The sequence below is a fragment of the Choloepus didactylus genome, chromosome 25, assembly GCF_015220235.1.
Source record: "Choloepus didactylus isolate mChoDid1 chromosome 25, mChoDid1.pri, whole genome shotgun sequence".
NCBI classification, from domain to species: domain Eukaryota; kingdom Metazoa; phylum Chordata; class Mammalia; order Pilosa; family Megalonychidae; genus Choloepus; species Choloepus didactylus.
In genome coordinates, this window is record NC_051331.1 from 5,871,067 (window position 1) to 5,889,213 (window position 18,147).

The 18,147-nt window shown below is 44.6% G+C and overlaps 1 non-coding gene across 1 annotated transcript; it reads right to left on the bottom strand.

The window, feature by feature from the left end:
* Window positions 1–7,444: 7,444 nt before the first annotated feature.
* TRNAK-CUU lies at window positions 7,445–7,516 on the bottom strand. The gene has a single exon. It is a non-coding gene; the product is annotated as a tRNA-Lys (tRNA).
* Window positions 7,517–18,147: the final 10,631 nt, after the last annotated feature.

Here is an 18,147-nt window from a genome sequence, read left to right on the forward strand (position 1 = left end):
TCTGAAATGCAACTCAAGTCTTTCTGCTTTCTTCCTCTGCTGCCTTCCCAGCCCAGACTGCCATCCTCACTCACCTGGACTATTCTAGTGACTTCTTTCTCAGTCTCCCAGCTGCCCCGGAAAGTCCCTTCTCTACAGTGCAGCCAGAGAGCTTTAAAAAAAGAGAGAAAAAAAAATTGGAACATGTCATTCCCCTCTAAAATCTCCCAAAACTTCCTATTGCCCTTGAAATGAAATCTCAGCATTTTATTCCATTTACAGGTCTCCTTTTGTCTTCACGGAGCCCCAACTTCACTGACCCCCCCCCCTTTTATTCTTTCAACTTCTTACATGCCTCAGGGGCTTGGCCTTTGCTGTCCCTTTCCGTATAGGCCCCTCTTCTGGAAGAGTCACCCAACTCAAACATCAACACCACATAGGGGCTCCTCTGGTCACCCAGAAGCAGCCCCACACACCCCCAACCACTCCATCCCATTCCCCTCTGTTTTTTTGTCACATTTACCATCATCACATTTATTGTGTCTTGGGGTCTGGCTAGCCCACTAGAGCAGGGATCAGCAAACTTTCCCTGTAAAGACCCAGGGTGTAATAATGTTTGACTTTGCAGACCACATAGTCTCACATCTGCACTTAGAGTGCAAAAGTCACCATAGACAATACATAAACGAGTAGATGTGGTTGTAGTCCAATCAAATTTTATTTACGAAAAGATGTGCCACCCTGTGGGCCGTAGTTTGCTGACCCCTACACAGAATGTGAGCTCCAGAGGACAGAGATTGGTCTGCCTTTTCCACAGATGAATGCTTAAGAGCTACACGGAGGGAAAGCAAGTATTAGTTGAATTAATATATAGGGCATGGGAGATAGCATAGAAATGGTGCCTGCTGCAGAGTGAAGACATGAATATTAGCAGGCAATTAAAGCTGCTTTCTCCCCCACAACAATGTAGTTGCCCTTTTAAAAACAGGGAAACCAAGACCCGAATCAGATCAGACTGCAAACCCGGTTTGTCTCCATTCCCCATATCTGCTTTGCACCACTAGACTGTGTCATTCAAGACAGAGCTGGTGGCAGGGAGGGATCCTGATGGCTTCAAGGATCCAGGGATCCTCTGGAATGACCGGCTGGATCACCAGAGGATCCCCACCCCACCCCCCTTCTAGAAACAGGCTCATCCCTCAAGAGAAGTAACTGAAATTTCCAGAAGAAAACAGGTTCAGCTCTTGTGACATGAACTCCACCTCCACTTAGTCTCCAACGGAAGTGTTTCCAAACCCCTCACGAGAAAGACTCAGTCAGAACCAAGCTGCCTGCTTCCCAGATCACATTCCAGCCTCCATCTAGAGGGCCGCGCTCCACAGAGGCCAAGAGAGGGGACCGCGGGCTTGTGTGTCCACCCAGCCAAGGTCCAAGACAGCCCGAAACATGAGAACCGGTGGAGGGACAACCACGTGTCCCGAGCCACAGTCAGCTGGAAGGCCAGAGCTGAGTCACCCCACATGCTGAGATATTAGTCACAGCCAGTGACCTCTTGCTGGGTGCCAGGCCCAGAAGAGGCCTGAGTGGTGGGGGCGGCAGCAGCACTCAAAGATTCAATGGGGACACTTTGCCACTCTCAGCCCGGAGGTGGTAGGAAAACAGCCAGAGAAGTCCCTCACCACCTGTCCAAGCCAGAAACTGGATCTGGGGAAACCCAAGTCCTTTAGAGTGGAGCTGGGAGAGCCGCCTGCTCCTTGCAGGGCCCCTGATCTGGCGGAAGGCTGTGTTTGGGATCACGGGAGACTGGCTGCTAAGCCCTGCAGGTTTTTCCTTCAATCAGCCTTTGAATCAGGAATTGATCCACCACACCTCAGCCACCGCCCCAGCCCAGGCCATCTTCGCCTGTCTCCTGGACCCCCTCCCAATTTCCTTCCTGGACTGCTACTGGGGTCTGCTCCAATCTCTTCACACAGCAGCAGCAGGGAGCTTTCCGGAACATAAATCTGATCGTGTCACCTCCTCCCTCACCCCTCTGAACACACCGGAGTGGCTTCTCAGGTAGGATAAAGCCAACCCCTCCCTTTGGATGCCTCTCCTATACCGAGCCAGAGCCGGTCCGTGTGGCCAAGAGAATACGGTGAAGGGGGGATGTGCTACTTCCAAGGCTAGACCATAAAATACATTTATACTCACTTCTGAGGCTAGACCATAAAATGCATTTCCACCCCATTTTGATCCCTCGGATCACTGTAACTAGGGGAAGACGGTCACCAGGATGTGAGGACACTCAAGCAGCCCGGTGGGAAGGCCCACGGGAGGGGGAACCAGTTTGTTGGCCAGATGTGGGAGCTGCTTTGGAAGTGGTTCCTCCAACCTCAGTCGAGTCTTCGGATGATTGCAGCCCCAGCCAATATCTGACTGTACCCTTGTGAAAGACCCAAGTTGGAACTGCATAACAGAACAACTCCCTGATTCTCAACCCACAGAAATCTTGAGAGATAATATATGGGCTTCATTGTTTGAAGCTACTAAACTTTGGGGCTATTTGTTACACAGCCATTGGTAACTATTGCAAGGTTTCTGCATTTGCTGCTTACTCGGACTGGAAAGCCCTGTTGTCCCAAGTGCTGCCTCTTCCCGTGGGGATAATCACTTCTTGCTCTTCTACTGTGGTTAAAATGTCATCTCTTTTGAGGAGCTCTTCCTGGCCTCTTCCAGCCCTCTCAGGCCTCTTTGTTATATGGTGTCTTCAAACCACAGGCTTTTCTATCAGAGCCTTTATCTCAGCTAGTTATCACATGTTTGGGGGAGATAGTTTGATGTCAGTTTTACCCTCACCTATGCTCAGTGCCCAGCCAAGGGTCTGGGATGTAGTTGGCACTCAATAAAGACTTGCCATCGTTCTGGTGCATCTTCTTCCCATAATAAATGCTTGGTTTGCAAATATCCATACAAACTACAAACATACATACATGCAAGCAACAAATGCACACACCCTTCTATTCAGCTATTCTACTTCCAGGAATTTCTGCTAAGATCCACTCACACACACATGCAAAATGAGAAGCAGACATAGCTATTCATTGTAGCTCTGTCTGTAGCATAAGACAGGGAAAAACCTAGTTATCCACCAGTGGGGGACAGCTAAAGAAATTACGTTCCATTCATATGGTGACAGACCATGCAGACACAAAAAACCAAAAGAACACTTTTCCACAAAATATCTTAGAGATCATTTCATATTGTGACACCATCAGCTTCATCTATGAAAAATGGCAGTTTTTTTACTTCTTCCTTTCTGTTCTTTATGCCTTTTATTTCTTTTTCTTCTCTTATTGCACTGCCCAGGACCTCCAGTACAATATTGAAAATAGTGGGTGAACTTGTCTTGTTCCCTCTCTTAGGGAGAAAGTTTCCAATATTTCACCATTGAGTTGGATGTTTACTGTAGGTTTTGTTTTAGTTTTTTATTTTTTTGGAGATATTATTTGTTCCAGTTTGCTAATACTGCCCTTTTGCAAAACACCAGAAATGGATTGGCTTTTATAAAGGGGGTTTATTGGGTTACACAGTTACAGTCTTAAGGCCATAAAGTGTCCAAGGGAACGCATCAGTAATCAGGTACCTTCACTGGAGGATGGCCAATGGTGTCCGGAAAACCTCTGTTAGCTGGGAGGGCACATGGCTGGCGTCTGCTCCAAGTTCTGGTTTTAAAATTGCTTTCTCCCAGGACGTTCCTCTCTAGACTGCAGATCCTCAAAAATGTCACTCTCAGTTGCTCTTGGAGTCTTTGTTCTCTCTTTGCTTCTCCGGAGCAAAAGTCGGCTTTCAAAGGCCATCTCCAAAATGTCTCTGTAAGCTGCAGCTCCTCTCTCAGCTCCTGTGTGTTCTTCAAAGTGTCCCTCTTGGCTGTAGCAAGCTTGCTCCTTCTGCTGAGCTTATATAGGGCTCTAGTAAACTAATCAAGACCCATGCTGAATGGGCAGGGCCACACCTCCATGGAAATTATTTAATCAGAGTTATCACCTACAGTTGATTGAGTCACATCTCCATAGAAACACTCAATCAAAGGATTCCAATCTAATCAACACTAAATGCATCTGCCCCTATAAGATTGTATCAAAGAACATGGCATTTTGGGGGACACAATACATCTAAACCAGCACATTATTTTTGGCATTAAAGACCTTCCCTTTTATTCCTAATTTGCTAGACATTTATTAAGAATGGATATGTAGAACAGAATGCGTCATGTGCTACTGTTCATGTACAAAAAAATTTTTTGGAAAATTGCGTACTTACTCATTTTTACAGAAAACCTTGGGAAAGAAACAAGAAACTGACGCCTTCCAGAGGTAAGAAACATTAACTGGCAGGGTGGGAGATGTGGATGTGAGGAATTTTTTTTTTACTATCTGTTTGCCCTTTTGGCCTGGTTGACCATGGGGCTATGCTTCATATGTCAAACAAAACATGACTGGCATAGTGGCAGAGAAAGAAGGCTTTTTCAGAAAGTGTTCCTGGGTCCATTGGATGGTCATTTGGAAGAAAGAGAACCTTATTCTCTACCTCATGCCATACATAAAACTCAATTCCTGATGCCTCACAGATCTAATTGGGTAAGGAAAGGCAAAAAAGATTTTAAAAGAAAATGTACCCAAAAAAAGTGAAAAATAAAAACAAAACAAAAAAAAGACACATAAACAAAAAGAAAACGTAGAACATATTTTTGGCCTTGGGGCAGGCAAATGTTTCTTTAAGAGGACCCAGGGAACATTAATCAGAAAGGAAAATGAGTTAGACCACATTAAAATGAATTTTTTGTTCATCAAAAGATACCAGTGAAAGGCAAGCCACAGGCATACATCTGACAAAGAATTTGGATCAATAATGCCTACAGAGCTTTGCGTTAATAAAAAGATGGACAAGCCCTTTCTTATTAAATGGACAATAGAGTTGAATGGGCACATCACAAAAGAGGATATCCACATGGCCATACCTCATATGAAAAGCTGCTCAACTTCCTTAGTCACCAGGGAGATGCAAAACAAAACCTCAATGAGATATAACTTCTTATCCACTCACCCACCCCTCCCCAGCCATACACACACGTGTGCACACACACACACACACACACACAGGGATGGCTAAAATGAAAAAAGACAGAAATGTTCAAGTATTGGCAAGACCGGAACTCTCCTATGTGCAAAATGCTACAGCCACTTGGGAAAATGATTTGGCAGCATCTGCTAAAGCTAAACACACTCCTGCCCTAGGATTCTGCAATTCCATTCCTGGAATGAGCACTTGTATTCACCTGATTACATAATCAAGAACATTCATAGCTACTTTATTCAACCAAAGAATGGATAACTAGTGCCTGATTCTCACAATGGAATCCTAGACACAGAAATCACAAACTTCTTCTAGAAGGGTCAGATTGTAAATATTTTGGGCTTTGCCGCCTGTACAGTTTCTATTGCAACAACTCAACTCTGCTGTGATGACGGAAAGCCGCCCCAGACGATATATAAACGAATGGGCACAGCTATGTGCCAATAAAACTTTATTTGTGGACACTGAAATTTGCATTTCGAATTATTTCCACATGTCTGGAAATCGTGTTCCCTTTTTACTTTTTTGTATCCCCAAAATATTTAAAAAAATGGAAATACTATTCTTCGCTTCCAGTCCCAAGGAAAACAGGCAGAGGGGAGGATCTGGCCCACGGGCCGTAGTTTGCTTACAGCATGGAGAAGGAACACTCTACAGATCCACGCAAAAAATGCAGAGGACTCTGCAAAGCATTGCAAAGTGTGAAAGAAGTACGTGGAAGAGTACACATGGCATGGTTCCCTATATAGTCAGCTCCTCTGTGTCCTCTCCAGCCGGCCTGGGTCTTGTGATCATTGCCCATTGCAGCCACCAGGCCTGACAGGGAAATAGTGGCCAGGGCTTGGGGTTATCTCTTCCCTCCTGGCCCGTGAGGTGGAAACCCACAGAGACGCCTCCTAAACGACAAAGAAAGTCTCCCTCATCCAGTGAGCAAGGATGAGGGCTGGGCCTGCCCCCCAAAATCCACCACTGTGGTAAAATAGAGCTTCATGTGAGGAAGCTCCTTCCCCTGTGTTCTAGTTTGCTAATGCTGCTGGAATGCAAAACACCTGGAATGGATTGGCTTTTGGTTTATTTGGTTACACAGTTTCAGTCTTAAAGCCATAAAGTGTCCAAGGTAACGCATCAAAAATCGGGTACCTTCACTGGAGGATGGCCAATGGTGTCCGGAAAACCTCTGTTAGCAGGGAAGGCATGTGGCTGGTGTCTGCCCCAAGTTCTGGTTTCAAAATGGCTTTCTCCCCAGACGTTCCTGTCTAGGCTGCAGTTCCTCAAATATGTCACTGTTAGTCGCTCTTGGGGTGTTTGTCCTTTCTTAGCTTCTCTGGAGCAAGAGTCTGCCTTCAACAGCCGTCTTCAAACTGTCTCTCATCTGCAGCTACTCTCTCAGCTTCTGTGCATTCTTCAAAGTGTCCCTTTCGGCTGTAGCTCCTCTTCAAAATGTCACTCTCAGCTGCACTGAGTTCCCTCTGTTTGTCAGCTCATTTATATGGCTCCAGTGATTTAACTTAGACCCACCCTGAATGGCGGGGTAACACCTCCATGGAAATTATCCAATCAGAGTCATCACCCACAGTTGGGTGGGACGCATCTCCATGGAAACGCTCAAAGAATTACAATCTAATCGACACTGATACATCTGCCCACACAAAATTGCATCAAAGATAATGGCATTTTGGGAGACATAATATATTCAAACCAGCACACCCTGAAATGACCCTTGATCAACCATAGCTGCCTCTCCAAAGGCACCCACCGAGTTATTAAAACTACCTGGCAAAGAGAGAAGTGCAGAGTCTCCATGTAAAACCCTGGTGATGGTGTAGCTCATCTGGAGGACAGAGAGGTGGTTCCACGAGAAGGTAAGTATGTTGGTGCCACAAGGTCCTGCAACCTCATTAGGGGCGTACACTTGGAGGATCTGAGAGCAGGGACATGAATGGATATTTGCACACTGGTGTTTATGGAGGCAGTGTGCATGATTTGCAATGGGTGGCGGTGGCCTAAGGGTACATCAGCTGAGGAACGGAAGGGTGGACTGTGGTGTGTGCAAACAATGGAATATCGAGCAACTGCGAGAAGGAGTGAAGCTGTGAGACATGGAACACACAAGGAGGTGAATGGATCTTGTAGACAGCATTTTTAGTGAAGTACACCAGAAACTAAGACAAACACTATAATGCCTCACCAATATGGACTAACTACAATGTGTAAACTCAGAATTGAACCTTAGTGTTGCCGGGGGCGACGCAGAAATTAAGATTAGAGACAAAAATACACCTGCTCCCAGTCTCCAAGAGATATTTTTGTCTCTAATCTTAATTTCTGCGTCGCCCCCAGCAACAAGTGGCACCCAACATGGGGCTCGAACCCACGACCCTGAGATTAAGAGTCTCACGCTCTACGACTGAGCTAGCTGGGATTTTTTTTTTTGGCAGTTTAAGCAAAAGGCCTCACATACTTATTACTGAACCAAATTATTTATGCAGAAGCATAAAAGCAAAGAAATGTCAGGATTTTCCCCAATAAAATAAGTCCAGCTGTTCAGAAAGGGGAACTTGGTACAGAATCAAAATGTGTGTCATCATGTGCTATTCTTTACAGACCCAGCTTGGTTCTTCTCCAATGCCTTAGAGCACAGCTTATCAGGGGAATGCTTATTGTAATGGTCCCTGGGTTGTAAGCTCTTACAGCAGTCACATCTATTCCTGAATTGTAATGGCTGTCTCCAGATTCTGAGACGCTGATCTCTTTGTGTATAACCTGATTGATCTCGAACATTGGGTATCTGTTTGACACCTGAAACTCAGAGCTAGAGCTTGGCAGATATGGATGTCAGTATTAGCACATACAGCAACTGTTTAAAAAGCTGAAAAAGAGTCCAGTCTTCAACTAGAGATATGAATGAAGCAGATGTGGTTAGGACAAGGGCAAATTGGGCCAAAGGGTAAAGGATGATACTGACTGTGTTTTAAAACTTCAACTTTCTTGTAAGACCAGGGGCAGAGATGTTTATTTAGTGTAGGATCTATATTTTCTAAACAATTTAACTCATACAGTTTGTTCAAATACCATGTTATACATGGAAATTTGAATAGGAAGTGAGGCCTGGTAGGTTTGTATAGGTTAGTGTGAAATAGCGACATATCCCAAAATAATTTGGGCAGAGAGTAAAAAATATATATGCAGGGGTCCCCTGAGGAGCTGGGGAAAAATGTGAAAGTGTTGGACTCCTCACCTGGATTGTTGCTGATGTTCTCACAAATATTGGGGACTGGCGGTTTGATGTGCTGAACCCTCTGTCTTGGAGCTTGCCCTTATGAAGCTCCTTACTGCAAAGGAGAGGCTAAACCTGCTTATAATTGTGCCTAAGAGTCTCCCCCTGAGTGCCTTTTTGTTTCTCAGAGTGGCCTCTCTCTCTAGCTAAGCCAACTCAGTGGGTTAACTCACTGGCCTCCCCCCTACGTGGGACCTGACACCCAGGGGTGTAAATCTCCCTGGCAACGCAGGATATGACTCCTGGGGATGAATCTGGACCTGGCATCGTGGGATTGAGAACATCTTCTTGACCAAAAGGGGGATGTGAAATAAAACAAAATGGTTTCAGTGGCTGAGAGATTTCAAATGGAGTGAAAAGTTCACTCTGGTGGGCAGTCTTATGCACTATATAGATAACCCTTTTTAGGTTTTAATGTATTGGAATAGCTAGGAGTAAACACCTGAAACTACCAAACTCCAAACCAGTAGCCTTGACTCTTGAAGACGATTGTAAAACAATGTAGCATACAAGGGGTGACAGTGTGATTGTGAAAACCTTGTGGATCACACTCCCTTTATCCAGTGTATGGATGGATGAGTAGAAAAATGGGGACAAAAGCTAAATGAAAAATAGGGTGGGATGGGGGGATGATTTGGGTGTTCTTTTTTACTTTTATTTTTTATTCTTATTTTTACTTTTTCTGGCATAAGGAAAATGTTCAACAAATAGATTGGGGTGATGAATGCACAACTATATGATGGTACTGTGAACAGTTGATTGTACACCACGGATGATTGTATGATATGTGACTATATCTCAATAAAACTGAATTTTTAAAAAAAGATGAAATATCCATTGCAAATCCAATGTAAACCAAAGAAAAATGAAAGGAAGATTTCTTTTCTTCCAATAGAGTAACACTCCATCATTCAATAAAGTTGAAGAAGAAATTAAAAAAAAAAAAAAAAACCCACAAAATCTACCTGGCAAAGAGAGAAGCACAGGGTCTCCATTCAAAACCCTGGGGATGTTCCTGGAAGTTTCCCACATGCTCGGCCTGGTGTTCCGGAAGCAGCTGAGCGGATAGAAGCTGCCGGAAAGACCCTCACTGTTCATCCAGCTCAGGGGTCCCTCGATCTGAGTACTACTGACATTAAGGGTTGGACAATCCTTTGTGTGGAGAGTTGTCCTGTGCATTGTAGGATGTTTAGCAACATCGTGATCTCTACTCACCAGCTGCTGGTAGCACTGACCCCCCTCTCTACCCCCACCTCCCCACCATTCCAACGGTTGTGACAATCAGACCCCTCCAGGCATGGCCAAATGTCCGCTGAGGGACAAAGTCATCTTGAATGAGTGAGAACCACTGATTTAGCCACTTGGAAATGACATTACACAAAGCAATAGCCTTGCCTCAGCCCTAGGTCCTCCAGTCAAGCTCATCTGCAGCCTAAAATTAGCCCCAAAGAAGCATTTGGAAAACTGTACGTTATAGATGGTCATTTCAGCGGCAGCTGCAGGAGGAAAATGCAGACTCCTGGGCCCTTAACCCAGACCATCCAGGAAGCTGTTTGTTTTTTTTTTTTTTTTTTTTCAAAAGCTCCCCACTTGTGAAAGTTTAAGAAGCTTTTCTTGAAGTTCAGTTACAATGAGGACTGGAGGACTCAAGGACCTAAGTTTGTCAGGTCAAATGCACACTGATCTCTGTTACGTTAAGGAGTGGTTGGGAACTTGAAAACCTTTCTCCACACTCCCAGTTAATGGAAAACTTAAAGTGTTCCCAGAGAGAATGGCAGGAATAGTTCAAAGACGCTGCCAGATTGGTGGAGAATTGCAAATAAGGACAGAGAAATAAAAAGAAGTCTTCGCCCCTTTATTGAGAAATTGTTAAGTGATGACCATTCAGTGTTAGAACAGATAAAACGGCTCCTGCCTCTGAGCCTTTGCAACTGCTGTTCCCTCGGCCTGGAACGCTCTTCCCCTGACTCTCCATGGCTCCCTCCTTCACTTCCATCCAGGCCTTAGCTCAAAGGTCACCTCCTCAGAGAGGACCTCCCTGACTACCCCTTTATTCTCTAACTTCCTTTATTTGTAGTCACTCACTTATCACTTCCTAAATTGTGTTACATGTTTATTTTATGGACTCCTTCCTCTTCTAGAATATAAGCTACATTGGGGATAGGAATTGAATAGAGTACTCAAAATATGGATTTTGAGAGGTCGGGATTATTTTTGTAAATGACTTTAGGGGAGTAAAATGTCTGTATCATAAAACTCACCAATTTTAAGTGTCAACATCAATTATTTTTAGTGCGTTTCCCATGTTGTGCAACCAACACCACAATCCAGTTTTCTAACATCTTCACCTCCCCAAGTAAGAACCCGTGTGCCTGATACATTTTATTGCCTCCTCTCCTACCCCCGCCAAGTCCGGGGCAACCACTAATCTACCTTCTGTCTCTATAGACTTCCTCCTCTGGGTACTAAACAACAGAAGATCTTTTGAGTCTGGCTTCTTTTACTTGGACTAATTACTTTGTTTCATTCACGGTATTATGTACATCAGAATTTTGTTCCTTTTTATTGCCAGGTTGTATCCATTGTTTGAATGGACCACTCTTTGTATTCATTCACCTGTTGATGGGCATTTGGGTTGTTTCCACTTGAGGACTATTATGAATAAAGCTGCTATAATTATTTATTTACATGTCTATGTGTGGACAGATGATGTCATTTCTCTTGGGTAGGAACCTCAGAGTCAAATTGCTGGGTCATATGGTAAATTTGTTTGACTTTGTAGGCTCTTTTTCCCAAGTGGCCGTGCCATTTTACATTCAAGGTTGGGCTTATTCACACACCTATTGAACAGATAATAAAACCAGATGGGAGCTGTCAAATGATTTCCCAAAGTCCATTTGAGCATCAGCTGTTGGATCTGAGACTGGTTTTTCTGAATTCCTAACGTGTAGTCTTAACACTATGCCACAAATCCCACTCGAAATGAATCAGCCGACCAACTTCATTTCCCTTTTTTGACAGGTTTAACTATTCCTTGACAGGACACCTAGGAAAGGTGGTGGGTGTGAGGTGAAGCATTTTGGGAAACTATGCCAGTTTTGTAGACATATGGGAAGAACGCAGGAATGTGAGGTGGATTAGGAGTTGTCTTTGTTTCTCGGCTTCTACTCAACCACCACACAATGGATTGGCTTAACAACAGGAATTTCTTGGCTCATGGTTTTGAGGCTGGAAGTCCAAAATCAAAGTATCAGCCAGGCAATGCTTTCTCCCCAAAGACTGTGGCGTTCTGGGGCTGGCTGCCAGTGCCCCTTGGTCCTTGGCTTTTTTATCACATGGCAATTCACGTGGTGGTATCTTCTTCCTTCTCTTCTAGGTTCTATTGGCTTCCAGCTTCTTGCTTTTCCCCGTGACTTCTCTCTATGGTCTTCTCTAGAAGGTCTCCAGTAGCAGGATTAAGACCTATCTTGACTCAGTTGTCCACATCGTCATTAAAAATAACATCCTTCAATCTTCAAAAGATCCTATTTACAATGGGTTCACACCCACAGGAATGGATTAAGATTAAGAACATGTTTTTCTGAGATCCATAATTCAGCCTACCTCAGAATCCCTTTGAAGGTCACTAATGGGGTGATGGACCCAGGCAACAGAGCTCTACAGAAGATTAAACCATTAGGTAAAAGTTAAATAGGGAATTTACAAAGACAGGGTCAGGCTGATGGCATCTAATTGGATCAGGCTTAGTTATCAGTAAAGGGGAGAAACAGCCAGACAGCATTTCCCGCTGATGGAAGTTTCCAGCACCACCCATGAAGAGTTATATACCCAAAACTCAAATCTGAATCTGACTGTGGGCAGAGGAACATGCTAAATGTCATAAAATAGATGCCATTAACCAATATCAGATTATGAGGAAACAACCTGGTTTCTTCAATAAATGAATTCGAAGGGGGAAAAATGAGGGCGGGGAAACCTAAATGTAAATGGAAACTTTAGAGATTCATTGAATACCAAATGAATCAAATGTTAATATTAAGAGAAATGAGACAGATGGGGAAATTTTAACACTGACTAACTGACACTCCTGATAAGTGTGACGATGGTATTGCGGTTAAGTTAAAACAAAAAGAGTCGCTATCTTTCAGAGATCAAAAGTAGAGTAGTTACAGAAGAAATAATTTGCTGTCTCAGATTTGCTTTGAAATATCCAATGAGTAATATTGATTCAGGCAAGGACGGGTGCTAAAAGTGAAAGTCTGGTGAGTAATAGGATGTTTATGGAGTCTCAAGTACCTCCCACAAGATATTTAATCATTACAAGGAGGGAAATGGGAACTTTAATGAGAAGAAACTTGGAAGACTTCCCTTAGCCAAGTGGTCAAAGCTACCATTGCCAGCGATGAAACTAACTGATTGACAGCAGGCTACCTCTGGCTACGATGCACTGAGAAGGATACAACATCACTTTGGGGTGTTTAACCTGAATATAACCATGAGGAAACATCACATGAACTCAAGGTGAGAGATATTCAGCCAAATAGCTGGCTGATAGTTTTCAAAGACGTCAAGGACAGCGAAGACAAAGAAAGACTCAGCAACTGTTCCAACTAAAGAAGGTGACAGAGATGCAATGACCAAGTACAACATGTGATTTGGGAGTCTCTTCTGCTCTAAAGGTCAATAGTAATGGGACGAGGGGTGAAATCTGGTTAAGGTTTATAGATTTCCTGATTTCGATCATTTTATAGAGGTTATGTGAGAGAACATACTTGTCCTTAGGAAACACCCTGAAGCATTTTAGTGGCACAGTGTCTCCACGTTACTCTCAAATGGTTCAGGAAATTGATGGATAGATGGATGGATGGATAGACAGACAGACAGAAAGATAGATAGATAGATAGATAGATAGATAGGTAGATAGATAGACAGGTGGATGGATGGATGGGTGGGTGGATGGATGGATAGATAGATAGATAGATAGATAGATAGATAGATAGATAGATAGATAGATGATAGACAGATAGATCAATGACAGATAGAGTGCTGGTTTGAAACTGTTATGGACCCCACAAGAGCCATGATCTTTTAACCCAATCTTGTTGGGTGGAACCTTTTCATTGAGTGTTTCCATGGAGATGTAACTCACCCAACTGTGAGTGAGAGCTTTGATTGGGTTATTTCTATGGAAGTGTGGACTTCACCCATTCAGGGTGGGTCTTGATTAGTTCATTGGAGTACTTAAGAGAGCTCAAGAGCTGACACAGATGCTGACTTGGAGATGCTTGGAGACACTTGGAGATGCAGACAGAAGGATGTTTGGAGACGCTACGCTAAGAGATGAAGCCCAGAGTTTGCCCCGGAGAAGCTAAGAGAGGACCCCCAGATGCTCAGAGAGAAATGCCCCAGAAGAATCAAGCAGAGAGCTGAGAGAAGCTAAGAGAGACAGAAGCTGTGCCAGTTTGAATGTGTTTTGTCCCCCCAAAAAGCCATTATCTTTGATGTAATCTTGTGTGGGCAGACCTATCAGTGTTAATTGGATTGCAATTCTTTGAGTGTTTCAATGGAGATGTGCTCCATCCAACTGTGGGTGATGGCTCTGATTGGATAATTTCCATGGAGGTGTTGGGCCTGCCCATTCAGGGTGGGTTTGAATTAAATTACTGGAGCAGTATATAAGATCACACAGAAGGAGCAAGCTGCTACAGCCAAGAGAGACACTTTGAAGAAAGCACAGGAGCTGCAGATGAGAGACAGTTTGAAGATGGCTGTTGAAAGCAGACTCTTGCTCTGGAGAAGCTAAGAGAGGACAAATGTCTCAAGAGGAACTAAGAGTGACATTTTTGAGGAGCTGAAGCCTAGAGAGGAACGTCCTGGGAGAAAGCCATTTTGAAACCAGAACTTGGAGCAGACACCGGCCGTGTGTCTTCCCAGCTAACAGAGGTTTTCCGGACGCCATTGGCCATCCTCCAGTGAAGGTACCCGACTGCTGATGTGTTACCTTGGACACTTTATGGCCTTAAGACTGTAACTGTGTAACCAAATAAACCCCCTTTTATAAAAGCCAATCCATTTCTGGTGTTTTGCATTCCGGCAGCGTTAGCAAACTAGAACAGAGGCCTAGACACATTTGGGAGAAAGTCATTTTGAAACAACCTAGGAGCAAAGGACCAGCAGATGCCAGCCACATGCCTTCCCAGCTGACAGAGGTGTTTTGGACACCATCAGCCTTTCCTCAGTGAAGGTAACCTCTTGTTGATGCCTTAGTTTGGATGCTTTTATGGCCTTGGAACTGCAGATATGTAACCTAATAAATCCCCTTTATAAAAGCCAATCCATTTCTGGTCTTTTGCATAATGGCAGCTCTAGCAAACCAGAATAGATAGCAATATAGATAGATGTTAGATAATAGATATAGATAGATTAGTTAGAAAGTGCTATAGATAGATTAGATAGGTACATGGAGCTAGAAATAGATGATATAGCGAGCTACATATAGATAGATGATAGACACATAGATGATACATAGACTTGATAGAGATGATAGATAATTATATTGTATAGATAGACATAGATGATAGATAATAGATATAGTCAGATTAGATAGAAAGATACAGATAGATCAGATATATAGAGAGAAATAGATTAGATAGAGAGATAGATGATTGGTAGGTGATAGATAAATGATAGAAATAGAGATAGATGACAGATCTAGCTGGACTCAATAGATGATATATAGAGAAAGATATAGACAGATGATTGATAGACACATGGATGATCGATAGATGATGGAAAGACAGATTAGGTAGACAGACAATAGATGAACTCAGATAGATGGATTGATCGATGAGCAAGAGAGAGCAATAGCATCCCTGCACTGCTGGCAAATGTCATCCGTCCTCCTTGCCCCGGACCAATTTCCTCTAAGGCCCATCTACATGCAAGATAAGTCCATTTCTCTCTTATTTAAGTCACTAACTATTGTTTTGTGTTGCTTGTCATATGCAGCTGAGCCTAATCCTCATAGACGTATTAAAAGAAATATTCAAAAAATTCTGTAGCTCCATGTGGAGGATACAGTGTCTTTCATATCAATAGCAAGGTACAACTGATGAATTCTTGTTGAAATCATGGCCTAATACCAAGAGCTCAGCTGCTCCAAGGCAGTGCAACCAGATTTGGAATCTAGAATTGCACTGTGCCCAGGCCACAGGAGCCAATGGCCACACATGGCTATTTAAATTCAAATTAATTGAAATGAAATAAAATGAAAAATTCAGTTCCTCCATTACACTTAGCACATGTCAAGTGTTAAGTAGTACCAGGTGGACAGCGCAGCAAGGGCACACTTCCAGCATTCCAGAAAGTTCCACGGGACAGTGTTGCTCTAGATGATGAAGTCTAGATGTTTCCCAGAATATGATCTAAAGGCCACTTGTTTTCAAATCACTGGGGCGTGCTTGCTGGAAAATGTACCTTCCTGGTCACTCCGACTGACTCAATCAAAATTTCTGACTGTGGGGCCTGAGAATCTGCATTTAAGCAAGTTCTTCCAGGCAGTTTTGACTTCCACTAACAGTCTCCTTTGGAAAAAAGGAGGCCAAAGTAAACATACATTCTTGTGTCTTCTGTAGGTTGGTCCATTCCATTCTAGGCTCCAAGATTTGAGATGTCAGCAAATTGGCTTTTTCTTTTTTCCCCAGCCAAGGATACTGAGCAGAATCAGACATGACTACAGTCTTTAAGGACCGACTGGGTTCAAATCCTGGCCCCTCCACTTACATGCTGTGTGACCTTGGGCAGGTTGCTTGACCTCTCTGTGCCTGTCTCCTTACCTGCCAAAGAGCCAGTAATAGTTCCTACTCCACAGGGTTGTTGTGCAGTCTTCACGAGTTCATAGGTGTAAAGTGCTTCAAACAGGGTCTGGCACACATTAGGCAGTTTTTACTATTATTATAGTTATTCATATCTCCAAAAGGTTGTCCAGTGAACACGAAATAGGACCAGTTCTGGAGATTATCTCTGACCTCACCATCTAAAATGTCACCCATACCCCAATATTGTTCCTTCCCCTATTTTATTTTCTTCATAGCACTTACTCACTGAATTGACCATCACTTGCTTTTACTTTTCATTCATTCACCAAACATTTATTGAGCACCTACTGTGTGCCAGCCACAGTTGTTAGCACCGGGGACCCAGCAGTGAGCAAGACAGATAGAAATCTCTGCCATCCCGCAATGAGCATTCTAGAAGGGGAGAGAGAAAATAAACAGGATAAATAAGGAAAATGGGTTCCAGGTTAGAAAGGGTCAAGGAGAAGGAGGAAAAACATCAAACAGGGGAAGTGGAGAAGAAATGACATAGCCAGAGGCCTCCGCCAGGTGTGAAATTTAAATTTAGACCTGAAGGAGGAGAGAGAAGGAGCCAGGAGGATGTCTGGGGAAAGAGCATTCTGGGCAGAAGGCACAACAACTTCAGATGCCCTGAAATGGGACTGTGCCAAGTTCCGCTGAATGGTAGAGGCTCAGTGGGAAATAAGACATGGGCGGTTTTACCTAAAAGGTGCTCATATTTTAATGGGGGCAGGAGGGGTGGGGACAGACAAATCAATATGCAACATACTTCTGGGTAGAGATAAGCACGCGAGGGGCTCACTAGAGAGGGAAAGGAGTAGTCCTGGTGGGCCTCCTGGAGGAGGTGACTTTTAAGCAGAGAGGCCTGAAGAAGGAAGCACATGGGTATTTGGAGGAACTAATTTATTGACTCTGGCCTGACCTGTTGCATCTTCCTGTTCCCACCAATCCCAGCTAGGGTGCAGGTTTCCTAATAGTTTGTCTAGCAGCTGCTGGGGAAGGGAAATTCTGGGGGGGTGGGGGGTGAGGGAGTGGGGTGGGGCCCTAGGTCTCCAGCTGCCTGTAGTCTGCCCCCAAGCCTTCTCTCCCCCTGGCTGTCCTTGTGTTTGTGCTGATGTTGCTGGGTGACGCTCCAGCTCAGGGACCTGGGATCCCCCATCCAAGCTCCACACCTCCTCTCAAAGGAGCTGCAGAGCCCCTGGGCAGAGGGGGTGTCGTCCTGGAAACAGAGCTAGGGAGCGACCCACCAGCTGCAGCCCATCTCCTGGTTCTGGGTGGCGATGGCCGCTCTCGCCTCCCTCCCCACTCCTTCCCGGGCAAGGGGGGACACCGAGGGGCCCCCTCTCTAGCCCAGGGCTGGAAGCTGCAGGATCTGGAGCCAGCCTGCTTGGGTTCAAATGCAGAAGCTGTTCAAAGGCAGAGGCTTAACCTCTCTGAACCCACATCTCCATAAAAGGCGTTTATAATAACCCCCACCGCCTGGGGACTCAAGTTGTCGTGTTCCTAAAGTGCTTGACGTAGATCAGCCATTGCTTTGGTGAACACTGAGCCTTGGAGCAGTGGGTCCCCTCTCCAGCTCTCCACGAGGGACGGACAAGCACATATATGGGGTGGAGAAAGCCACCTCCCCCTCCCCCTGCCAGCCAGAGTCTTTGAAGGAAAACAGGGAGGCCCCAGACCTAATTAATTGGCATCAAAGCTTCCCAGAAGAAGCCAGGCAGATCAATGCTGACCCCATTTGCTCAGAAGCCACCCCACTCCTGGCTCACGCAGGGCCAGGGGTGGGAGCACAAAACGGGAAGGTCCCCAAGGAATGCATTGCTCACACGGAGGCCACCCCACACCCCCAAGCCCGCCCCGTCTCCTCCACCCCAGCCAGGGCACCCTAAAACCCAAGAAGACACAAGCATCACCAGAAAA